General features: G+C 37.9%; 1 protein-coding gene and 1 pseudogene across 1 annotated transcript in view; both read left to right on the top strand.

Annotated features, from left to right (window-relative positions):
• Nucleotides 1-27,764, top strand: part of LOC135209623 (AP-3 complex subunit delta-1-like) — a 145,601-nt gene that overhangs the window by 40,334 nt on the left and 77,503 nt on the right.
• LOC135209478 (nicotinamide phosphoribosyltransferase-like) overlaps nt 12,519-27,764 on the top strand; it is a 44,241-nt pseudogene continuing 28,995 nt past the window's right edge.

The following is a 27,764-nucleotide window of genomic DNA, read 5'->3' as shown; positions in this document are numbered from 1 at the left end:
CACACATTTGTCCGTACTAGCACACTCAAAAGCCCTGCCCTTACAAGGACGCCGCAAAATAGGATTTGGGCACGGAGCCAAGGAATCTTAGGAAAAGAGGAAAAAAAAATATGACGCAATCGTATCGCATATCTCGTTCCCATGCCTACGCAAAAAGCGTGGATGGACTAATAGGTAGGTAAGATTTACCAAATAGGGTCAGATGATGAACTCGAAACACGTACGTTCTCATTCCTAATGGGAATGTCTGCGGTGGGTACATCTCTTTCAGTTGTCACTGGGTTATCTAAAGATGTGCTAACATATTCGGTAATAGCTACACAACCACACACATAATGTGTGTGTATGTATGTGGTCAAATGACAGACTGATAGGAAAGACGAGAGAGAGATAGAGGAGAGATAGAGAATGTGTCAAATAACAGACTGATAGGAAAAGACGAGAGAGAGAGAGAGAGAGAGAGAGAGAAGAGAGAGAGAGAGAGAGAGAGAGAGAGAGTCAAATGACAGACTGATAGGTAAAGACTTGTGTGTGTGTGTGTGTGTGTGTAGACTTCCCTCAGGATAAAAAAGAAGGGTACAAAAACAGTGCAACCAAAAACGTCAACGTTCGACCACATTCAGACCCCAAAGATAAAAATAGTTACTCCCCAGGGCATCACCTAATGGCCAGCTAATGGCATGCATAAAAAACCGGTACGCCAACAATTCCAGAAAAGGTATTATATACATCCCTCACCCAGTCCACCTAAACCAAGTTAAAAAGATGGAGAAAAAAAAGTTGTAGAGTTTCTTTGTATCTATGCGAAAGATCTCCGAGCGGAATCCAATGTCAAGGATTTATGCTGAGAGAGAGAGAGAGAGAGAGGAGAGAGAGAGAGAGATGAGAGAGATGAGAGAGAGAGAGAGAGACTAGTGGTGAATGGTGTATAGACGCTGTGACTATGAATGATGAAAGACTGGTTTATAAAGCTAGCTCTGAGCATCATCTAGTAGTACATACAACACAACAATATATTCCCAATAATAATAATAACAATAATAATAATAATAATAATAATAATAATAATAATAATAATAATAATAATAATAATAATAAATAAAACCTTCACTAACAATATTTCTAATCCTGAAGCCCAGTAACAGCGCTCAGGAGCTCTTAATAATAAAACAATAAAGATTGCAACAATGAAAATCAATACACAATACAGGTGTGAATGGGACATGACCACGCATACGACGATACAATAATGAACTGGAGATTGCGAAGAGAAACGAAACAATGCCAACCGCTCTCCTTCGGGAAGAAGGGGGCTTGGGATGGGAGGAAAAGCCGTCCTATAGGCCTACACGGTAAAATGGTGACGTAATAACCGTAGGGTTCCAAGGCAAATGCACAGTCAATACGGAAAACTCTCAAGAGAAAAACCAAAACAAAAAGGACAAATAAACTATCAGTACTGAGACGCAGGAATATTGAGTTTTGCCTCTTAGTCTAATTGTAAATTTAGACTGTAAGACGACGCCAAATGCTGTGACGTTCATGAAGGCACGCAGACATTAACCCAACCCAACCCACAAGGAAACTGGGAGAGGAATTAGTGGGGCAAATCAATTAAAAGGCCTCCGATTTTGGGGGTGGGGGGGTGGGGGGGGGGAGGGGAAGGGAGAACGAGGAACCTTTCCCAGAGGAAAGTTGAAAGAAATCTCTTACTAAGACTGGGAGGTGGTAGCGGTGGTATTAGCGCCAGCAGGTTGTTGAAAGAACCCCTCTGTGCCGACTTGGTCTCAACGGTTGGAAGAAAGCGCTGGAAATCTGGAACGTAAATGCAACATCAACTTTCGTCCTTACATCGACCCCCCCCACGCCCCAAAAACGCCATGCAAACCCATTTAAACTGCTATAGCTACATTGTATCAGGGAAATTACACAGGTTTACCAAGTCTCGAGGCTTAATTTAGGGTAGATTCAAGTCAGGCTGTGTTAACCGTGGTTATTCACAAGATTTAGGGCGAACCGTGAACTCCCAATCTTTTACGTTATTAGCAGATTAAAAGACGAAAACTATCGTAAACTACAAGCTACAATAAAGAGCTGGGGTATTTGAATTGTAAAACCTCTTAACCTGTTGGTACTAGGTCTTGGTGGCTGGCACGTGCTATTAGTTATCATGCGGCATTGTTGCTTAGTATTGTGTAACAACACTGAGTGACCAGCACACCTTACACAAGTTTATCTATACAATGAAAACGGGAAGGACCGACCACCTTCACCTTATAACACAATAATATACCCCCAAAGGCGCCTGTACTAAATACAAATAGGCTACGTACCGTCACTATAAACGTAGGCCTAATATACGTTAAGCCTTTACAATAACAGTATGTATGAAATAATCGTTTTATATAAAAAACAACACGAACTACAACGAACTCCTAATTAGAATTAGCTAGGTATTTCACTACACGAACTACAACGAACTCCTAATTAGAATTAGCTAGGTATTCCGTAGTTAAATAATTATTTAAATATGAACATGCATCAAATGACAGGAGAAACAGAGAAGGGCAAGACAACAAAGCTAAAGCAGATCATAAAACCACTCAATATTTACAGCACTTGGCCTTAGGCAATGAGTAAACTTCAAGTGTTTTTAAATTGCACGCTTTACTAGATGTCAACTGCATGGAATTCCCGTCCTTGATGTAGGTAGACTTTATCTCATGAAATAATCATAAACGGAAGCGAGTCTAAGCCTATGCTCGAGTTCGTCTCGTAAACTTGTTCGATTTTATCAACAAAAGCGCGCAAGTACGCGAGTGCTTGCGTACGACCAGTTTTCGAAAAAGTATTGCCTAATCAATGTGCGTAGGCGTGACATATTCAAGTATATTTAATCATTTATTTAGGAATAAGCGGTTTTAGAGGCAATGGCTATACTGTTAATGAACTGGGGCAGTCGCCATACCCTGACCTCTACGTTCAAGACTATCTGACGAGGCAAAACCTCTGTGTGAGGTTTTAGAAATATGATGACCAATAGAAAAGACTAACACATCTAAAAACAAGCCAAGAATTATTATTGAAATGTAAAAATAACATTGTCCTATAATGACTGCAAAGTAAAGGTGCAATGTGACTTTCATTCCTGATTGCTAAAAAGAACGAAAACAACAATACCGAATCTAAAATGTAAGACGTTATCCATGCAACGACACATATATATATATAATATATATATATATATATATATATATATATATATATATATATATATATATATATTGTAAATTGTCCAACTCAAGACCCACACACTTCGTCTCAAATATGCCTATGAGGTCGTTGGTTTTTAGATAAAATGCGTTCATATCAGCACGGGCTCTTGCCTTGAGGAAGCCAGTATATTGCCGTTTATAAAATTAATTAAATTAATTAATATATTAATATCTTGTTGATTATATTAGGTATTAGGTAAATAAATACATCAGTTATGCCAACATCGGCATATAAGTACGTACGATAGCCTGGCAGACGTACGGTTGTTTGAGTGAAGTTTATAAGTCGATTTATATGCATATCTGATTGTGTCATCTAAGTTTAACATGATGAGGAGATCGTGATAGTGATTAGCGATTGAAAGCGGAAGGAAATTTGACTGAAAATACGAAATGTCATCACGCCCACACCCGAAAAAAGGTTCCGCCCTTTGTCGTATCGTCGTAATGACCCAGCATCCACAGGGATCAATTCAATCAACATGTGTACTATATACCCCAGTCAATGACACGCCTTCCAGAGAGCAACACGCAACCGAAAGCGCTGGAAAGAAGCTCGGAAACTGGAATGGCGAAGAGGAACAGATAAGGGAAGGAAACAAGGCGACGTTACCTGGAAGACGTGAGCATGGACCTCTGGAAGAAGGCGGACTCTCTGTTCATCAGCTCGTTCCTGAAACGAGTCATTTCATCCTCCATCTTCTTCATTTCGGTGTCGAAGCGCTCGCGTATCGAGTTGAACTCCTGATCGATCACACTGAAGTCACCGAGTTTCACGGGGATGTGTTTGAAACCCTCCATGGCGGATTGTTTTGGTCGAGGAGTAAAGCAAAAACACTTGGGCCAGAGAGTGCCGACGGACGAGTCAAAAGTCTACTAACGTTCACTGTGGCGGTTGCAGTCACACTGAGCCGAAGGTGGCATTAGGCAGCTATTTGATTCTCTGCTCATCGGTCGTTGCCAGATGCCGCCACACTTCTGGATCTTTCTCGTTCAATCGGCCAATTGGCTTTTGATTTTTTCACGAAAATGAACCTTTGTCATCCGTCTCTGACTTCGTTTTCAAATGTCACTGAACGAACTTTACTTCATTTACTTCGGTTTTAGCCTTTCATACAAGTGTATGGGAGACATCACTTGAAACAGAGATGCATCTGTTCGAATACAATCGAAAAAAACTTATTGTAATCAAACAGCAGTGAAACACAGATAGATATCATCGATGTCTCTCGTGCTTTTAGACCGTTCTCGAAACAACTTGTTGGAGATGCACATTTCTTAGCATCTTGAAATAGCAACAATATAACAGGTCCGGGAAAGCTAAGCCCTTAAATGCGCCTAGGCCTAGGATACGTAACGTAACATTTGCTTCATTAAGTCGCTGTTTAAATCTTTCCACGAAATTCCCAATCGCTCGTGATTTTTCTCCTTTTATTCTGTCAGTACTTTAAATTAAATCACTTCGTTTTCAAATGTTACTGAACGAACTTTACTTCATTTACTTCGGAAGTTTTAGCCTTTCATACAAGTGTATGTGAGACATCACTTGACAGCGATGCATCTGTTCGAATACAGTCGAAAAAAAAACTGGCTGTAATCAAACAGCAGTGAAACACAGATAGATATCATCGATGTCCCTCGTGCTTTTAGACCGTTCTCGAAACATCTTGTTGGAGATGCACATTTCTTAGCATCTTGAAATAGCAACAATATAACAGTTCCGGAAAGCCAAGCCCTTGGCAATGCGCCTAGGCCTAGGATACGTAACGTAACTTTTGCTTCATTAAGTCGCTGTTTAATCTTTCCACGAAATTCCCAATCGCTCGTGATTTTTCTCCTTTTATTCTGTCAGTACTTTAAATTAAATCACTTGTGAGTATTCAGACAGAAATAAACATTTTAGCAGCATATTTGAAGCGTTAAAAGTCGCATAATCGTGCATTAAGGAGAAAATAATAACTAATTTATCCTTTATATTTCGGAAAGGTCACCAAGCTCCTAGATTTTACCAGAAACTACGAGCGATTTTTGATTTGTTTTTAGTCACGAGAACTTTAAAAAATATTACTAGGGTGTATAAGATAGGAGCTATAATTGTTTTATATATATATATATATATATATATATATATATATATATATATATATATGGCGTAGGCTAAGTTTAAAATAATATGAAAAGGAAGCTTTGGTTCGGGATCAAGAATTTTCTGTAACTTTCATCTTGAAAAGGTTGACAAGCAAGATTAGATAACGACCCATTCTCTGTAGCAAGCACTTTTAAGTCTATCATCTCACCATCAGTAACTATCATAAGTCAACCTGTTCGCTGACATTTTGTAAATAACTGGATTGAAGGAATATTCGTCTGTGCACATTAGAAGGGATGGGTCTATCTCATTTGTTTTCACCGAGACAGATTTTTTCTGTTTTTATGATAAGACGCAGAGATTATGTCAAGTCTATTCATTTTTCTGCCGCTAGCCTTCAGAATTTTCAAGGAAAGGTAGAGTTCTAACAACAAAAAGTAGTATAAGAAAACAAGCAAAAACTCCCTTTGAGTAGAAAACCTTGCAGCGCCGTTAAGATATGTTTTTTCAAAACACGTCCATTAGCAAATCCTTAGAAGTAATTAAGTGACAGTTCTTGCTATTATTCCGCTTTCTGGCTAAAGAGGGATAATGAAAGGTTGCAGTATTCTTTAAGAAGATAAGCTTTTTACTTCATTAGCGCAAGTTGCAACTCGACTTTCTACAATAACTATTTATTCTTATCTTTCTGGAAAGGTCACCAAGCTCCTAGATTTTACCAGAAACCACGATCGATTATTGATTTGTTTTTCGTCACGAGAAATTTTTTTAAAATATTCACCTAGGGTGTATATGTTATGTATAAGATAGGAGCTATAATTGTTTTTTTTTTTTTTCATATATATGGCGTAGGTTAAGTTTAAAATAATATGAAAAGGAAGCATCAATGAAAGCATCGGTCTAGCTTTGATTCGGGATCAGGAATTTTCTGTAACTTTCATCTTGAAAAGGTTGACCCGCAAGATTAGATAACGACCCATTCTCTGTAGCAAGCACTTTTAAGTCTATCATCTCACCATCAGTAACTATCATAAGTCAACTTTTTCGCTGACATTTGCAAATAACTGGACTGAAGGAATATTCGTCTGTGCACATTAGAAGGGATGGGTCTATCTCATTTTTGTTTTCACCGAGACAGATTTTTTTCTGTTTCATGATAAGACGCAGAGATTATGTTCAAGTCTATTCATTTTTCTGCCTCTAGCCTTCAGAATTTCAAGGAAAGGTAGAGTTCTTTAAACACAAAAAGTAGTATAAGAAAACAAGCAAAACTCCCTTTGAGTAGAAAACCTTAGCAGCGCCGTTAAGATATAGTTTTTTTTTCAAACACGTCATTAGCAAATCCTTAGAAGTAATTTAAGTGACAGTTCTTGCTATTATCCGCTTTCTTGGAAAGAGTGGGGATAATGACAAAGGTTGCAGTATTCTTTAAGAAGATAAGCTTTTTACTTCATTAGCGCAAGTTGCAACTCGACTTTCCACCAGTCATCTCGTTAGCTCCAAGAGCCCCACATTACAAGCTCCATGAGACTAAATGCCTGTATCTTGCTTTTAAAACCCACTTCTCCATTTCTTTCAGCGACCTATATATATATATATATATATATATATATATAATATATATATATATATATATATATATATATATATACTTATGTGTGTGAGTATATTATGTATTTACGTATTGTGTGTATATACTATATCTTTATGCATTAGTTAGTACTGTTGTTTAAATGACATTGTTATTTGTCGCACAAAAAAATAAGTTTATGGCAATACTTTCAATAATATTTCTATTTTCCTTGTTTAAATAAAGAATTTTGTGTAGAAAAGATCTAAAATTTGTATTCTAACTTGGGCACAGAACTGTAGGTTTAAGGGCCTATTCTACTTTAACGGAACTGTAGACCTACTGTACCTACACCAGGCTGTATACCACTAGAATATGAAAGATGCTGTGTATGCAACATAGTTACTGTTTACCTTTGTAAACTCGTGTTGCATAACTTGAATAATTGCTTTACATGTCTCTGGGATTATTATACCCAAGGAACGACTTGTAGCGTGTTAGCGAAGTGTGGCCAGCAACCTCTCGTACAATGATTTTGGTTGTGTGTATGTGTGTGTGTGTGTGTGTGTGTGTTCTTTCTTTATGTAATGATTGCATGTCCGGTCTGCTCCTCCAGGTAATCGAAACCAGTCAGTCACCAGGGTAAAAGTTTCAATTAATTAAATAAACAAAACAATTGTGAGATAATTCATTTCATTTCTTCAACCATAATTCAATTCAGGCTCTCCATTTTCGCTGGGGGTATCTGTAATAGTTTCAGCTGCAAGAGCGGTCTATAGCGTCATGTCATCACTCTACCAGGTTTCGGCAAACTGAAGTGAATCTGAACGTCTATAGGCAACACAGTTGCAGAGACAGAACTGATCCGTCGGTCGTAAAGTCTATGGGGCCCTTAAGATGTGTATGTGTATTGTACGAATCGAAGAGATATTTATATAGATTTTGAAAAGGACCATTTTGGAAATGAATATCAGCCTATAGTGCTATCATCGGTGATAGATATGCAACATTAAGATAAAAAGAACATTTCAAAATGCATTGAAATAATATTACGGAGCTAAAACGTCTAAAATAATATAAAACCCCCGGGCTTGCAAATTAAAAAAGTTACAAAAGCAATAACTCCGGACTGCGTCATAAACCAAAACAAACAATTTAGTTTCATAAGCAGCAGAGTAAACAGGAGAGACACACGAGAATGGAATATCTCCGGCGATCATTGAGGATTTTATAGTTTCTTAACATATGATTACTCGTGAGTATTTGCAGAATACATTTTTTTTTTTTTTACATATTGAAAGCCTATACAATCAATATCTTCTGGAGGAGTTGCCAAATATCACAATGTGCAGAGGAGTTATCAAGTAGTATTAGACTTATATATTCAATTCGAAGGCAAGGATCTGAAGCAATTGCAAATAATAATAATAATAATAATAATAATAATAATAATAATAATAATAATAATAATAATAATAATATAATAATAATAATAATAATACATTGTTTCTGTCTTCCTTCGTCTGCCAAGAGTCAACGACCTGGTCTTCAGAAGTGGGAAGAAAATAATTTAATATCAAAGGTTATATTCTCATGATAAAACTTTGCCGCTTGTTTCATTAGCGTGGAAAGGTATCACTGTAATTATCATAATAACCACATAATTATCATAATAACCACATCATTATTATTTAATTTGGTCCTAAAGTCACAGTTATACGACAAAACGCAATGACGATCTGTAAAAAGAAATATCTTTTGTACCTTTCGTACTGTTAAACGTAACTATTTTCATCTGTTTATATAAGCTGCAAGAGATAATTTGGGTATTATTTATAAAAATTGACATCCACTGACTTGCATGATTAATAACAGTTATTAAATTATTACTTTGTTTCTGCATTATTGATTTTTACCAAGAGAGTAGACTTATTATATATTCCATACTTTATGCACGAGAATGTTCATTCGATTATGACAGAAAATTGTCGTTAGCTTCTTTTTCAGACTATGCGTTATTTTATATACTACTAACCTCCTCTTACACGAAGTAAATTATGTGAATATTGAACTTAGTCAGTGTAGCGTGTAAGCAACCCTAGAATTCTCTTCATCACGCAAAATGACCAAACAAGCAAAATCCGGTAACTCAGACATAAAACACCGCCTCTTTTACCTTGCAGATCTGTGTTTTTCAATTTCGATTTGTTTCGTCTATTCCCTCAATTCACAGTCTTTATTATTCTCTCTCTTTCACCAGCGCCAGTCATGCCCATAACAGCAATTTGAAGACATGAGTCTGCAAAAATTGATCTTCGGGAGCACGAATTTGCTCGGTCAATAGAAGAAGAAGAAGAAGAAGAAGTGTTTGGAGATCTCCGAGCGAGTTGAGCGTCTCGCCAAGAGATGGCGCTGGTGTCTTCCTGGGTACAGAATTGCACACTTGAAAAACATATTTGTGCCTATTACGTTCAATACATAAGCAACTTCAGGTGATTTTATGAAAATAGATAAAACATATCAAGTCGTTTGTAGCCACGTCTTTTGTTGTTGAAAACTTTGTAGTAGACAAAATACGTAGTTCGTTATCTATGCAATATGTGTGTTAATCTCAAAGGAAGAAATATATCTAGATATCCACTGCATATTACACAATTGACAAATAAGAATTTCTCTCTCTCTCTCTCTCTCTCTCTCTCTCTCTCTCTCTCTCTCTCTCTCTCTCTCTCTACAAATCTACTGATGTGTTTCCTGTGGAGCCTTCCATTTTATTGATTTATCTATTTGTTTATTTATTGTTATTTAAAAACTCCATCAGGTTAATTTATCCTAACACAGGTTTTTTTTCCTCCGTTTTAATACATAGGTTTACACACACACACACACACACACACACACACACTATTTGTCTATCTACCTTAATGCAGTGTGCTCATATATATATATATATATATATATATATATATATATATATATATATATATATATATATATATATATATATATGTGTGTGTGTGTGTGTGTGTGTGTGTGTGTGTGTGTGTGTGTGTGTGCTGACTGTAATGTCTTAATTACAAGTCTGCATATTCACGGAGAAAACTATAATTAATTCGTCCATTTCCTTAGGATTATTTCTGATAAGACTGTGGATTAATCCTTAATTTATCATTAGTAGCAATTTTTAGTGAATGAATAAGGAAAAAAATAAATTTAGTTTATATACAACAGTCACGACTTTATGATGCATTTGCATATGTGTATTTCTAATCGGACATAAGGAGAGCTTGTTTAAATGGAAAATATTTGATTATCTTTTTATTACCTAAAAAAGTCAGGATTTACTTTACCCTAAGAGAAATGGACCATCACGAATTCGAATAAAAGTCTCGGAGACAAGTTGCGGTTTACGAGCTTACGGGTGAAATCAATTTGAAACATCGAAATAAAAAAAGGGGGTCAATTTTGCGATATACCGTAAAGTTTTGATAGATTTTTATGTCGCAAGCAAATATACGCATGAAACCAATTTAAAAAAAATAAAAAAAGTTAAATTTAAAGAAAATTCTGTTTCCAGTAATCCCACATCAGCGAAAAAAAAGACGCATTCCAGATAGCTATATACCTACAACATCTTATCACGATGGCAAAGCACAAAACACGGTTGCATAAGGGCCGTGATTTCTCCGTTGCATGCGCCTTAAATCTAGCCGAGACTCGTGCAATAGAGGAATAATCGCATTGCAAAGAAGAAAAAGAAGAAGAAGACGAAGGAAAAAAAACTTTAATCCAACATTTCTTTCTAATATTCCTGGGACTCGGTCTCTCGACAGCACGAGATGAATCGAATGCAATCTTGCGGGTAAATAGCGAAGCATCGCAGTAGTACTACACACACACACACACGTGATTGCGTGCTGAGTGTGTGTGTGTTGTGTCTGGTAGCACAATTTATAAAGCATTCAGCTTTCATTCTTCGAGCTATTTTGACTTAAAAACGCGTTTTCTTTACGCTAACATCATCGAAAAAACCTGGAGATTTTTACTGTAGCCTACTGAAAATAGACCTATATATTTGATTCTTTCTGTTCAAGCGGAACTTACCAGCCATGTAACTATAAAAATGTTACCAGCAATGACATGCTGTCGAAATTAAAAGAAAAGAAGAAGCAAACATAAGAGTAAAACTTCGGAGAGAGAGAAAAATATTCAGTGAATACAAAATATACCCGGAAACGGAAATCTCAAGTTCGCATTTTTTGCAAGATCAAGGAACTGGAAGTTTGAGGTTCCCAAAGAAATTCCGTTTCCTCCGTAACCCACAAAAACGTGCCATTATCTCTGAGGCGCTCTTGGAATTCAGCTATGATTTCGCCTCTTCAAAGGAACTGGGAAATGCGACGAGATTCAACGAATTTCCGGAAGGACGAGAGACCCGTGCATATGCGACCTCTCTCCCCGGATCGAAAGGGAAATTGCCATTGGTCTGAGGGATAGATGCGTCTAAAGACACGCACAACCAGAATTTAAATAGATTACCAAAATCCTAAGCTGTGCAGGTGTACCAGTTATCGTAAAGAAACCTGTAATTAATTATACAAATATGATGTAAACAAGCAAAAACTGAGAGATAACACGGAATATCACGGGACAGATCTAATTTCCTGTGGTGGTGTTCAGCGAAGTTGCTAACGAGTCGTGACAGGAACTCGTACGTTTTCGTTAGGGTATACCCGTTAAATATTTCAGTAGATCTATTGACAACTTTACTGTGTACCAAACGTACCTTACGGACTCAGCACTTTTTTCAATAGAACTTTAATTCCTTAACACATTAAAAGTTGGCAGCAGTTGATGAAAAAGTATCTTTCTCTGTTTCATTAATTTTGTACACGGCTGCTTGAGAAGACTTGTTGATAATATTCTTCTCATGCTTTTGCACGGCTAGCCTCTTTCGTCATCTGTTTGGCAGGCCCTGGAAGCATATAAATCAACCGGTTATCAATACCTTCGTGTTGCAAGTCGTGCCTTAGCAAGTCCCGATCTCTTGTTACGACTTGTTCTCTATTGTTCAACGAAATCTGGGTACCTACGGTTTGTAACGAAGTTCTTAAAACACACACACACACACACACACACACTTGTTTATTCATTTATCTCGATTTTCTTTTATGCCTCTTTATCTTTATCCTTAGCATTTCCATTTCCATCACGATTGTCTAATCAGTGTCACTCAGTTTAGGAATTCAGAGGGATTTCAGTTAAGTGATAATTTGATCTTTTAAATGTATTGATCTTATAAATGTTACGTGTCTTCCTGTGGTACGTCCGACGTCTCAAAATACAGAACGAAAGAAAAATTCGGTCTATTTTTGCCTGGAAAGGAAGCATCGCTCGTGATATACATCATATATTCACCATATGAATGCTAGCATCAAAGTCGTAAGTATAAATCGATTTCGTCACCATGACGCACAGTCGCAGAACCAAACTTTTTCCAATGAGAAGCAATAAAAAGAATTGTAGTGTAGACTGCACGAGGTGGAACATTATCCGACCCCCCTGGGCTGTCTGTGGGGTTGGTGTATCCGAGGGGGTGGAATATTATTACTAATGTTTTGATTCCAGGACTCAGTTGTCAAGAAGCCACCATGGACGGCGGAGCTTTCGATAACGTGATTTTCCTCGCTGACTCTTACAAGGTAATATTCCGATTTCTCGTCTGATAAAAGTGCTGTGATATGTTTAGCAACACATATTTATGTAACACGTTTAAGTTAAACTATTTTCTTAGCTTAATTTGGATTCAGGTAGCTATATATTACCTAGGTTGTTCAAGACCTTAGATTAGGCAAGATTTATTGAGAGAGGTGGTGTCACCACTTTTGCCTGGGGCATTTGTGGAGACGTTGGCAATCAGAATCGTGAGATATACTATAAATATATCATTTTTTTTTTTTATGTAAGGATAACCAGTGTTTGTGAGAAGCAACAGGCATACCCTAGCTGGGTATTTGTGTTGGGCAGATAAGGATGTCCTGGGCGCTAAGATATGCTTTATTTAGAAATCAGCACGTAATTAAACTCCCAAGTTCTTCCTGGCCAAATTTATTCAGTGTGTGCATCAGCACATGCAAATACTTTACAGACAATTATATCTTTATCATGATCTACTATTATATCATTCTAGATTGCCCCTTGCATTAACATAGCTTATTCACGTATCCACTCATGAATGATAAGGTCTTCCTCTTATTACAAAGTAGAATAATTGCAGTGGAATTTTTACAATACTAAATTAATGGTTTTGTACTGAAAAAAAAAACTGCTTTAAGCAATTTAATATTAGGTAAGGCTATTACATCAGAAGTTTGTTCCAACATTTTTTTTTCATACAAAACCCATAGTTAATAAAAAAGTTTCTAACTGGCCACTCCAAATTGAAGCTTCTTTAGACTATGCTGATAATCACTAGTTTTCACCAATTTTCTGCCATTTGTTACTAAAATATGTAATGCAATTTAGGCTATTATACAGTAATGTGTTTGTGTATGTGTGTTGTGTGAAAACATTAGGTAATTTGATTTTTAAGAAATACATTTCAGTTGAAGTCCATTGATCAGACATACTCTCCTGTAAATATTTTGTTTCATAATCATTATTAGATAATGTTATGCTGATAATTTGCTGATTTCATAAATAGTAGTGAGTCTATTATTTATTGCAATGAACTTGGTTTTCTCTATAGATATCACATCACAGACAGTATCCTCGGAACAAAACTTCTGTGTATTCCTACTTTGAATCAAGAGGAGGAAGGTATGTGTATATTCCTGTATCCAAAGATTATGCTTTGAGTTGTTGGCAAAGAATGCTTCCTTGTTTTTGCTTTTTAGCTTTTTGCTTTTGGCATGTTCCACTATACGTACTGGAAAATTGATAGTAATTCATTTTTAGATATCTGCAAAATATATAATAACTAATGACTAAATTATGATTGTGCATTAAACAGCCTGCTTACTAACTGACATTGCTCCTTTAGTGGTATAGGTTACCATTTTTAGTAACTGACATTGCTACATTAGTGGGGTAAGCTAGCAGTTGTACACACTGTCATTGCCTTAATTGGCATAGACTAGCATTCTTACAAACTGACAGCACATTTGTATTCTAATAGGTTGGTACTTGTGCAAACTGACGTTGTTCTTTCAGTGGTATAAACTAACATTCATGCAAAATTTCTTTGCTACATCAGTGGTATTGGCCAGTAATCATCTGCCATTGCATCATTTTAGTTGTAAAGGAAATTTTACCATGGAAAAAAATAACTATAGTATTTAGTTTGATACCATGCACCGTGTTTCTTTTGAGATTTCAGAATAGATATTTTTAGTTGTACATTGCAGTGTATGAATGAACTTTTGTGGGGGTACCAGACCACACAGGTATAATTGACTTGATGATAGTACATATCATTGTGTATTAGTTATGTCTGTGAGTGTGTACCCTTTACCGTGTTCATTACAGTACAGAATGTAACCTCTTATCCTTATCACTAACTCACACTGCCAGTCATCATTCACCTGTGACAGTCATGCTTCTACACTTGTAAATTGTTCTCACTTGGCTATCTCAGCCAGATTAGTACAGTAAAAGATTATGTTGGATGTTTTTGTGCAATAGAAAATTGTGTATTGTTTTTCATATGCAGTACATACTGTATTTCAGCTACAGTAAATGGTAGTCCCTCACTGGGCGAATGGGTTCTGTACTCGACTATCAGTTGAGTACAGAACCTGCGGCCGCCAGCGAGGTGTCAGAGGAATTTATTTCTGATGATTAGAAATTAATTTCTTGATATAATGTGGTTCAGATCCCACAATAAGCTGTAGGTCCCATTGCTATGAAACCAATTGGTTACTAGCCTCGTAATAAAAAATCTAATCATTCGGGGCAGCCCTAGGGGAGCTGTTAATCAGCTCAGTCATCTGGTAAGACTAAGTTATACTTAACTTTTTACAGTACTGACTGGTAACTAGTGATGTTGCTTTTATTTTTGTTTCTCTTTTTCATATTACATTTAAAAGTATTTTTAGTGATTTTACCATAAGTGAAATAGATGTGTAACATCTTATAATTTGGTGCCTGAGATTTTTTCAATGTATATTTAACAAATAACAGAAATACAGTATGTACAATGTATTGAAGGATTTTATATCTCTTTTTCATGCATGTTGAATATTTTATTAAGCAATTGTCATTGATTCTGTTTCTTTTTCATAAAGCAATTTTTCCTTGTTGAATAAGATTGGCTTCCCTAAGTTCCAGCTGCTTTTGGTAATAAGAATAATTCTAACCTGATTAGCTGACCTAAAAACTTTTGTAATATAACCTATTTTATGGCATCTGTGGACATTCATAATTAAATTATTAAACTGCATTATTATTTGTGTTGCAGTATTTAATTAAAGCCTCTCATAAATTATCCAAGGTGTTCCAACTTTATTCAATGTCAGCTTTGAACTTTTTAAGATTAGTGCATGACTTTCTTCTTGTTAGGTTTCCATACACTGTTCTTCGGTCTGCAGTACATCTTGAAACGATGGCTGGTGTGTGTCCAGTAGTGACAAACGGATATGATACAGGAGGCCCTAAAGATCTCTTTGCACGCATTTTAAGAGAGACGATGTCTTCAATGAAGATGGCTGGAACTATATTTTAGAAGTGAGTACATGACTCTCCACTGTATTTGAATGCTAGATTAGCACTGATGTTGAGCCTTTCTTTTTTATTCTGTGATTGATAAAGTTGCAGCACAGGAATACTTACGCTATTATTTTCTAAAGTTTTGTATGGGTATACATTGCAGTATTCATTATTATGATGTATACAAGGATAAATATATAGTACAGCTCATATAGGAGAACCTCATGTTTTCTTTAAAGTGTCTGGGTTCTTCCTCTTCCTTGCCTCTTTAGTGCCTCCTTTGGGCTGTTCCCCTTTCTATGTGTAGTTCATTTTTTAATAGAATTGTTTTTTACTGTCAATGACAATTGCTTTCTGACCCCAAATCTTGTTTACAATGTGTGGATTACACATCTGAATGGTATCTGATAAGATATGAAACTGTCTCAGAAGGACTAGTGATATAGTAGTTGCTTTCTTCTTGGGCAGAGTGAGAGGAATACGTAATAGAATGAGAAGCTTAACCAGGTACAGCCTGGACATTGCTTTGGTATCAAAGAGTTGTCAATGGCTTAGGGTACAGATGCAAGCCTTCTCAAGGTAGATAAGCACAGGGTTGTGTACGACATGGTGGGAGGAAGTGCCCCATAAATGGCAGGTGAATGGGATGCTGAGATAAGAAAGCGATAGCATGAAAGTCACCAGGTGGCATTGGGTTTGCAGCTTCTTACTTTGTACTGGTAAAAGGATGGTAGATCTAGGGTACTTATCCACGGTGGCCTAGACTATGGCAGTTGCGGTTTTTCTATGCAGTTTTACCAACTGAACAAGAATTGTAAGTAATATTTATTCGGATGACTGTAATTAACCCCCCAGGGGCCAGTACTAAACACGGCGAAATACATTGGACGCCCCAATCCCTAGTGGATGTCATATCCGCGGTTACGTTCCTTGCAGTCCGTGCGGACTGCTTCTGTAGAAATACCAAAAGGGTTGTTGAGCCAGTTCTCCTTTATAGGAGTTGAAGTATGATTGTTGAATGTAAGTGGACAGAAAGTATTTAGGCCATTGAGATTAGTTGCTTGCATAGTAAATGTGGTGTGTGCTACTCAAAAGAAGTGGGAAAAAAATTAGGGTGAGGCCAAAAGGACGGATTAGAGTATTTCAAAATGGGTCAGCTAAGTAGAGAGAATGGATAACAGGTTAGTGAATGGAGTGCTTTGGGGAAAGAGAGTAAGACATTGACAAGTTTAGAAAGACAGGATGAAAGAGTTTGAGAAAAAAGGAAGGGCCTTATATGGGAAGCACTAGTGTGTAGAAAATAGGGGTGAATACTGCAGTGCTGATGAGCCTTCTAATGTTGTGGAAAATTTTACTGCACAAGGGTTTCATCCATGAATCGTATATATTGTTTGGTATGCTTACAGAGTAATGGAGGCTCATAGAGTGTCCTGACTAGCAACTGTTCTGATTGCCCTTCATGAAAACAACAGATCAGAATGGTGTGTAAAGAATGAAGGCATGAAATTGCTCATTATGACTGTCCATTATTTTACCCTAGTTATCCAAGAGAGACATTCTTGCTCTGTAATTTTGTTATCATTATAGGAGCATTTGCATCATGTTTTATTCAGTCAGAAGATGAATAAATCACTGCATAATTATACATTCCTCTGTAAGGTGCTATTCTTAAGTTGATATGCAATTACTCTTGTGCAAACACACTCACGAGGTTATTTGACAAGAATAAAAAAACGCACCATAAGGAAGTGTGTGTGACTTAGGTTCAGAACCTCTGTAGCTCATCTGTAAAGTTTGTTTTGACACTGCAAGCCTTTAGTGTTCTGTGCCTTATTAGAGTTTGTTGGCAGTAAGATTTTAATAAAAAAAACTTTTAGAATAAAACATCGTGAAATCTTCTAAGATTTCTTGAAATTTGTTTTCTTTTTTTGTAATTTTTTATACATATGCATATTAAATGCATTAGTACAACATTTTGAATGTGTATGTGTTAATGTTTGAGTTTTCTTGCGGCCTAATTATGAAAGGTCACTCTTTGAGTTTAACGTTCCTTGCTTGTCTCATTAACTCGTCTTTTCCTCTGCAAATTTGCTTTTCATGTAATCCTGCCATCAGAGGTTATCCTCACGTTAAGATTGCATGTTTCAAGGTATTTTATGCTAATCCCATAAGACTATAATAAGGCCTTTGGCTCAATAATAAGCATTCCTTTCATTATAGGATTTCTTATTTTTTCTTTTTAAACCTCTCCCCTGACAGGACAAAAATCATGTCATGGTTAGGTAGTGTCTTGTTGTCATGCGTTGATGATTGATTTAGGAATAGAGGCAGGTGTATCAAAAAGTTAATGAATTGTGTTGGGAACTGTATAGTACAATAAGTCTGCATAGTTATTTATCAGTTTTTGTTGGAATGATGGAATAGTGAGTGATGTCTCTTCATGATTAAATGAATTATTAATATTCCCTTATAGCGCTCAGATTGTAAATTGATTGTTTTACATTTCCAGATTTCTTTTAACATTAATATTTGGTTAAATTTTAAATAAAAATATATCAAGAAAGTTGAAACATTGCACAGAAATTCAGCAATGCAAGGTTTTTCTTTTGTGTTTATAGATTTCTTTCAGTTTTTTTTTTTCTGTTCTGCTGCCTGTGGCTGTTTGTCAGATGTTGCATGTTGGGGGTTTTACTTTTTATTTTTTTTTGTTTTTTATATTTTTTTATTGTAAAAATATTTTGAAAATTAGCTCCTCTATTTCTGTTATTTGTGGTGACCGACTGACTGCTCTGCAACAAGCAAGGCTTGTTTCTTGTATTTGGAACAGGCTTGGTCTTAGTCTGTCAGATTTAAAGCGACAAAGGTGGTCTGCCCAACAGTTTTTTTTAGTACTCTTACTTGTCATCCCTATCACCCCATTTCTTATTTTCTCTATATTCTGTTTTCAGGTTTGATTCATCATTACTTATTGATTGACATGTTACTTTTTCTTATTGTACAGTTAATTTTCTGTACATTTCAAGGTCTTAGCCATTTTTCATTCTTTCTCTACTCTGGTAGTACGTCTGCCTCATATAGTGTCACATAAACTACGCAGTACAGGTAGATGTCAGAAAATATTGTCCTTATTGCAGGCATCTTTAGTAATGTGATTTTTTCATGTGAACTGGAATATTATTTTTATGTTGGATAAGAAAAGGAATTTACTAGTCAGTAGTACATAACCACTGTGCTCTGATTTTTTGGGACTTTAGACTCACATGTTTCAGTACTCCTATTTGGGAGTATTTTATTTTTCTACAACATTTTTCGTTAGACCTTTCCTTTAACATAGAATGTAGGTACTTCATCTTCAACATAATGTATACTATATAAGATTTGTCAGCTCAGATATTCAATTTTACACATACTGTATACTGTAACAGGCAGTCCCCGGGTTACGACGGGGGTTCCGTTCTTGAGACGCGTCGTAAGCCGAAAATCGTCTTAAGCCGGAACATCGTCAAAAATCCTAAGAAAACCTTACTTTTAATGCTTTGGGTTTGCATTGAAAACTATGTCACCGCATTTTTATTGCATTTTTCATTAAAAAAAAAAAAAAAAAAAAAAAAAATATTGATTATTTTGCCTTTTTTTTGGCTGTCATAATTTCATCTGCCAGATCAGCGTTTGTAGGCGTCGTAACTCTGGAACATGCGTCGTAACCCTGGAAATAATTTCTGATGAATATAATTGAAAAGCATCGTAACCTCGGAACGTCCTAAGCCGGAGGACCGTTCGGTAATCCAGGGGGACTGCCTGTACTTATATTATTATTGGCACACGTGACATGTACATATTTTGTTGAGTAAGTTTAGATTAAATTTATGTCAGTGTCCCCTGCAGACCCTTCTCCATATGAATAGGAATTATCCCTGAATAATACAATAATAATGATAATAACAACAACAACAGTAATAATAATATGTTTAGTGATGAGTAAACCTTCATGACTTAATTCTGCTCAAGTCATTTATATATTTTATGATTTCATTACCATTACTATCTGTTAAATTGTAATAATTCCTGAGTTTCCCCTCACTTGGCCAACAATTATATGCTTTACCTTCACCAGTTCTTTTTAGTACAGTGCCAGTGTCATTCCTCACTGAGGGTTGCAAATCAATAAACCCAGAAGGTGTTCCATGTCTTAATGTTGCATGTGCACATTACACATAGTATTGAGTTTTATGGATGAAGCCAAGACTTTCATCACCTTTTCATGTTACCTTGTCGCTTGTGAAGCAGTGGTCTCATTACATCATCAGATGGATCCATTTTTCTTGTTGTGTGTCATGATGTCATTGTTGCGTTATTCTCAACATGATACCACTACTTTTCTTGGAATTATATATTATTATATATATAGTATATGTGTGTTTGTTTGTTTGTTTGTTCTGGTTAGCACCAGAAGTGAACAACCTTTGGGTTCCTTCTTGTTTTTGGGACTGGGGTTGCCAGCCCCAACCATTTTGATTGACCCAATATTTGCTCATACCCACTTACAGCTGGATGGACTTATGAGCAATAATCTGGGAGTGAACTTGGTCCCACAAATCATCAGCTGAGCATTCTTGTAACACCAGCCGTGAGTTCTCTTACCAGATTGTATGGTTAGCGTGTCATTCTTTACGATATCCGGCAGATGTCGTATGATCTCTTCCTTTTCCCTGTGGTACCTCTCTAGCATTTAGTCTTCTGTATTGTTTTCTCTTCTTTTCTTTCAGCACCTTCCCCAATATTTTCATAACATACTCTACCTATTGTATTCTGTCTTCCCAGTCCACTGATCATATCTCTTTGTTTATTATGTTTTTATAGATTCTGGTCAGGATATCGAAGATCTTGTTCTCCAACAGCCTTTGCGGCTATTATACTTGTAGAGTTAGTGTGTATTACTCTTCTTGCAGAGCATTCAAATATAATTGAGATATCACACTGTCAGTCCAGTACAGGTAATAGTTGAGGAATTTCATTCCAGTTTAACATTCTTCTTGGGTATGTTATTTTCATTGATACTGGTAGTATTTGTAAGTGTAATGGAGTCTGCAATATTACTTGAAAGGATTATAACCCTTTCCCTGAGTTTCCTTATTTTCAGTTTTATGCATTTCTTCATTTGCTTCCGGATATGTTTTTGATTTTTCATCTGTATTTTACTATACATATTCATGTTCTCTTCATATGCTGTATATGTATAAGGTTTCCTATGCATTGGAATGTTTAGTATGGAAATGGACTTTAGCCTGGTCTTTAGGAATGATAATGGACCACTAACCTAGGTTTAGTTATTAGTAGGCTGTTGTAGTTTCCTTGGATTGCAATTATCTGGAGCAAGTTTCTTCTTCTGTGTTCAGTTGGTAGTCTTCCCACCTGTCTCCCCAAGGTGAATGCTTGTCAGTTTGTATACAGTATGTATTTCTTTTGTTGAAGTGGTTATACATCTTTCTGTTGTTTTTTGTTCAATTTATTTTGTATTAGTACCTGTTCATAAATAATACATAATGTTTTTTGTATATTTTCCCAGCTGCTTAACTGTGCAAGTAATGCGGTACTTTAAAGAATTTTCATATCGTGATTAAACATAAGTTTGAACTCTCAAAAATTGTTTTCTTTTTTGTGTTATAATTTCAGTCATTTTCTTACAGCGACATGGTGGAAAGTTGCCGTTACGTGTTCGTGCTGCCTTCCAGAGGGGTCTGTTGTTCCTACCAAAAATGTCCTTTTCACGGTGGAAAGTACAGATCCTGTAGTGCCATGGGTTACAAATTTTTTTGAGGTTTGTCTTTTTTTGACTGGTAAAGAAGATAGTTAAATAAAAAATGATCACCACCTTCATTGAATCTCCAGCATTCTTGTTTGAAGGTTGTGACAGTATATGTAGAATATGATTCTATAAAAGTTATCTGCAATTACTTTTTAAATGGAGTGAAACAAGATTTGAAGATAATCATATAGTTTATTGGATAATATTTGGAAGTTTTATGGCAAGTTGTAATTGGTGACTCTTGTGTAAACAGATTTAAAAGAGGATACACTTTATTATCATGAATTTTAAAGTTATTTCTTAGGATGTTTATCAAAGAGCTATCATTTTTATTCAAATGTAAAAAGTTTGGATTAATATCCTAAAACATCCCTAGTCTGAGCATAGACTTCAAGCAAAAATTAAAGGGTAGAGGTAGTAGGATTAGGTCTACGTTGTATGTAGGTTGCATCTGTAGCAACCATCATTTATAGTCTCCTTTCGTCTAAAAGTAAAGGATAACTTTTTCTACTATTCATACAGCAGGATAAGTTCAAGCATATGATTATGAAACCAAAGGCAGGACTAATGCTCAGTTCACCAGTTTGAAATTCAGTATTTTATTTGGATTTGCATACTAATTAATGATCAGTGTAGAGTTTAGTAGCAAAACAGTTAGTTTCTTCATTATATACTGGAAGTTATTGCCAGTACTATTAATTAAATTTAGAAGCATAATTGATAATACAGTGTAATATAAATGTTATTTTTTATTTCAGACAATATTTGTTCATGTATGGTATCCTATGACAGTAGCAACCAATTCCAGAATACAGAAGCAGATAATTCATCATTATTTAAAACAAACGCATGATCATCTAGACACATTACCTTTTCAGGTAAATGTTTCAATTGTTTTTTTCTTCTTATCAAGTTTGCTTATGAGATTTCTGAATTGAGTGTGGAGTGGCAGATGATTGCAACAGTAGAGTACATAATGTGTGGAGAGAGTGAAGAGGAAACTAAAGATTCTAGGAAAAGCCAAAAGTAAACTATAAGCAGAGAAATGTTAATGTATGAGCGTACATTTTCAAACATCTAAACTCACCTGGTAGTTTGATATATATAGCTTACGTCCTGAACGTCACGGCAGAATTTCAAAACTCGCGGGAATCGCCGATTGGGTAGTCAGGTGCACCACCTGTGCGCCCTCTACCCAGGTACGTAGAACCGTTCCAACTATTCCTCAGATCTTCCCTGCCGCCGCTACGGTGACATCGTTGGAACTTCGCTCGCTAGCCCGTGTCTTTTGCAGTATTATTTGGTGAAGTACACTTTGGCTTTGGCTTTCGCTTGAATTGGATTTTGATTTTGGATTTTTCTTGACTTTCGTTTCGATATTGTTGGTTTGACCTTTGCTTGTTTTTGATCTCTCTTTTTTATTTCTCATCATGACTGATTCTGCTTCAAGTTTGAGAATGTGTGCGAAAGGTTGCAAGACTAGACTTGCTAAATCCTCTTTAGATCCTCATTCTATTTGTAGTAAATGCAGAGAAAAGTTTGTGAGATAGGTGATAGATGTAATGAATGTGTGGGCTTGCCTGAGACTGAATGGATTGAATATTACCGCTATGTGCACAAATTAGAGAAGGATAGGATGAGGAGAGCGAAGAAAAGACCTTGTCTCGCTCCTCCATAGACAGTCAAGGAATAGATAGTTCTCTGTCCCTCGATAATCCTGTGATCCTCCTCCTGTTGTATCATTACCAAATCCAGTTTCAGAAACAGGTAAAAGTCTATCATTACAGGACATGATGACGGCCATGTCAACGGGTAGAATCCCTGGCACAAGACAGGGAATAAAATTATGGTCTAATATGAGAGATATTAAAGTGAATAGTGAAATTAGTGCAAGTGCAGTGGAGGGTGCGGCCGCTCGGACTTGTCGTGCTCCTAGTCCTAGACCTCTTCCAAGCTCACCAACCCCTGTGAGAAGGAAAGTCGACCGACGAAGGGAGGCGAGAGGTTTTAGCTCCCGAGCGGTCGTCCCCTCGAGCGTACCTGTAGACGATCCCCAGGACGCTCACTCCCGCTACAGGAAAGGCGAGGTTAAAGTGTTCTCTTCGTTGTCTGATGACGCAGTACCCAGACGGGGCTGGCGTCAGACTTCGAATCCAGACCATTAAAAGAAAATACCAGGACGCAGAGCGTCTTGATACTGGACGCCAGGACGAAAAACGTCAAGAGCGTCCAGGATGTAGTCATTGGAGCAGCCCGGAGCGCTTCCCTTCAAGTTCCGATATTTGCTCTCCTACCAAATTAAGACGTAAGACGTCGCACAGGCGGCCATCATCTTTGGTAGGAGGCAAGGAAATATTGGAAAGGGGGAAACTTTCGGTGCAAACTGCAATCCGGATCGTTTCTCTTTCGATTCCGATGGCTTTGCTCTCCTGCCAAATTCAAGACGCATGATGTCGCACAAGCGGCCGTCGTCTTTGGCAGAAGTAAGGAAGGATCAGACGAAGGGAGACTTTCGGTGCGTGCTGCAACTCCTGATCGCTCCCCTTTTGTCTCCGATGTTTGCTCTCCTACCAATATAAGACGCAAGATGTCGCACAGGCGGCTGTCGTCTTTGGTAGGAGTAAAGGAAGCATCGGACGATTGGATGCCTTCAGTGCATGCTCCTGCTCCTCCTTCGGATTGGCATTCTTCAGGCCTTTCATCTCAAGACGAACAGAATGAAGAGAGAGATTGACTTTGCAACTTCTCTAGTCTGTCCCAGCAGCAAGAAGCTCCGCAGTTTTCCGTACTGCAAGATTTTAAGCAGAAACTCTCCTCTTATGCAGTCATATCAACCTGCTACTCTTAACTGTTAAACGCCAGGAACGAAAAAAAACGTCTTAAAGCAAGACGCCAGGACAAAAAACGTCTTGAAGCAAGACGACAGGACGAAAAGCGTCTTGAAGCAAGACGCCAGGACGAAAAAAGTCTTGAAGGAAGACACCAGGACGAAAAACGTCTTGAAGCAAGACGCCAGGACGAAAAACGTCTTGAAGCAAGACGCAAGGACGAAAAACGTCTTGAAGCAAGACGCAGGACGAAAAAGCGTCAGACAGGACGTCAGGCATCAAGGTACTGGACGACAAGACTCCAGGCATCAAGAAACAGGAAGCAGGATGCACAAACGAAACATGACATCGCTACATCAGTTATGTCTCAATCAGAAGAAAGGAATGAAGACATCCCCCATTCTCCTTTTGATCAGATGCAAGTCGTTTCTGAGGAAGACAATCAAACAGATCTACAACCTTCAGCAGATCTTAAAAGGCTTATGAAAGTTTTTGCGGAACTTTTTCCAGAAAGTTTTGTGCCAGCTGCCCCTCGTTCCCCACCTTCAGAGTTCACTCTGGGGAAGGCTTCTAAAGAATCCGACTTTACGAAGATGGTATTATCGCGCTCTTCGAAAAGAGCCTTGAAATTAATGAAGGAATGGATGGACTCTAAGAAAGACCAGGGAAAAACAGCTTTCTCATTTCCTCCGGCCAGATTAGCTTCCAGATCCAGCATCTGGTACGACACTGGAGAAGTCCTAGGTTTGGGAGTTCCGAGCTCTTCCCATGGGGAAGACGAAAGTGTTTTGGTCTTCCACTGAAATGACCACCTCCTCAAAGGGATTTTTAGAGCCTTCGAAGTCTTTAACTTCCTAGACTGGACTCTGGGTTCGTTGGGGAAGAAAATTGAAAACTTGAAGTCTACCAAAACGGAAGAACTCGTTCACCTTATGTCATGCATTGACAAAGCGCTTCGAGACGGGTCGAACGAGCTAGCAGCCCTTTTCTCAGCTGGAATCTTGAAGAAAAGGGCCCCAATTTTGTTTGTTTTCTTTCGAGTGGGAGTAACGCTCACTCAGAGAGCGGAACTGCTTTTCGCTCCCCTTCGACTCATCTTTTTTATTTCCGCATAGTTGGTAAAAGAAGTATCCTCAGCTCTGACCCAAAAAGCGACACAAGATCTGATGGACTAAAGCAGCAAGGAGATTTTCCGCATAGTTTGGTAAAAGAAGTATCCTCAGCTCTGACCCAAAAAGCGACACAAGATCTGATGACTAAAGCAGCAAGGAGAGTTGTTCCGTCAAGTTTTGCAGGACAGAAACTCAAAGAAACCACTCCTCTACCACGTAGTTCTCGGCCCTTTCGAGGTAGATCCCTCAGGAGAGGGAATGCAAGACCTATTACAAAAAACTCCAAGAAAAGAGGCTTCAGAGGAGGAAGTAATAAAGTCTGACAAAGTTCTTCTTCAGACAGTGGTAGGAGCCAGACTCAAAAATTTCTGGCAAACATGGGAGAAAAAGGGAGCAGATCCTGGTCTATTCAGCTTCTCAAAGAAGGATACAAGATCTTTCTGGAAAAAACCCCCTTAGCAGAAAGACCGATCGACTTGTCAGCTAAGTACAGAGAGGAGTCCAAGACTCTAGCGATACAACAAGAGGTTTCTATGCTAATTCAGGAGGAGGCAATAGAAAGAGTTCGGAACCTGGAATCTCTGGGGTTTTACAATCGATTATTCCTGGTCCCCAAGAACTCGGGCGGATGGAGACTGATTTTGGACGTGAGTTCCCTGAATAATTCGTGAAGAAAACAAAAATTCACTATGGAGACAACGAAATCAGTTCTTGCTGCAGTCAGACGAGACGACTGGATGGTTTCGTTGGATCTCCAGGATGCTTATTTTCACGTCCCGATCCACCCGAACTCCAGAAAGTATCTAAGATTTGTTACAAGACAGAAAACATATCAATTCCGAGCTCTTTGTTTCGGTCTAAATACCGCACCTCAAATTTTCACAAAAATTTATGAGCAACGTAGCAGCAATGCTACACAAGAAACGCATCAGAGCCTCATTGTATCTGGGGACGATTGGCTCCTCAGAGCCCATTCCTACGCCGACTGTCTGGAGAATCTTCAGAAAACAATTCGATTATCAGAAGACCTAGGCCTTCTGATAAACCACCAGAAATCCCAAACTGATCCCATCCCAGGAAATCTTGTACTTGGGGATGAGGATTCAGAGTCAGGTTTTTCGGGCTTTCCGTCCACATTGAGAACGGAACCAGCTTTAGAGAAAATAAGAAACTTCCTAAAGAAACAGAAGTGCTCTGCGAGGGAATGGATGAGTCTGATGGGGACCCTTCCTCGCTAGAACAGTTTGTCTCCTTGGAAGACTGAACCTACGCCCTCTGCAGTTTCATCTAAATCAGCATTGGGACAAGAAGAAGACACTAGAGTCAATGTGTATTTCCGTTTCGAACGACATGAAACACTATCTACCAGTGTGGAAGCTCAGGAAGGCCTCTCCCTAGAGCAGAGGAACCCAGACCTAGTGTTGTTTTCCGACGCCTCGGACTCGGGCTGGGGAGCAACACTGGGGAAGTTAGAAGTCTTGGGCTTCTGGAACAAGGAGCAAGAAAAGTTCCACATCAATCTGAAAGAATTGACTGCAGTTTTCCTAGCTCTCAAGGAATTAGAGAGCGTAGTCCGGAACAAAGTGGTACAGGTCAACTCCGACAACACAACGGCGTTGGCCTACATCAGCAAACAAGGCGGGACACACTCAGAGTCTCTGTACAGAGCAGCAAGAGAACTGCTCCTCTGGACAAAAGGAAAAAAACATGATTCTGGTAACACGCTTCATTCGGGGAGAAGAAGAATGTGAGAGCAGAAATCCTGAGCAGAAAAAATCAAGTCATAGAGCTCTTCGCAACAGCGCAGACAAGACGGATGGAGACTTACTGTTCTCCAGTCCCAGACCCCGAAGCAATCCACATAGATGACTCTAGTGGCATTCCTTCTGGCCAACAAGAGAATGGTTCACAGAGGTACTGGAGTGGATGGTGGACACCCCAAAAAGAAGCCTTATGTTAAGAGTAGATCTACTTCAAACAGCCCCACTTGGAAAGGTATCACCAAAAACTCCAAGCTCTTCAGCTAACTGCCTTCAGACTATCAAAAAACTCACAAGAGCTAGAGGATTTTCGAGGGAGGCAGCTAGTGCAATTGCAAGAGCAAGGAGGTCTTCAACCATTAAGGTATACCAATCGAAGTGGGAGACTTTTAGAGGATGGTGCAGGGACAACTCTATTTCCTCTTCCAGTACCTCTGTGACTCAGATAGCAGATTTTCTGCTATACCTCAAGAAGAGACGTAACTTTTCTGCTTCTACTATCAAGGGTTATAGGAGCATGCTAGCAGCTGTCTTCAGGCATAGAAACCTTAATCTATCTGATAATAAGGATCTACAAGATCTTCTTAGATCCTTTGAGACAACTAAGGAAAGAATACAATC

The sequence above is a fragment of the Macrobrachium nipponense genome, chromosome 38 (genome assembly GCF_015104395.2).
Source record: "Macrobrachium nipponense isolate FS-2020 chromosome 38, ASM1510439v2, whole genome shotgun sequence".
Classification (NCBI taxonomy): Eukaryota; Metazoa; Arthropoda; class Malacostraca; order Decapoda; family Palaemonidae; genus Macrobrachium; species Macrobrachium nipponense.
This window is presented reverse-complemented; position numbering and strand designations above follow the sequence as displayed.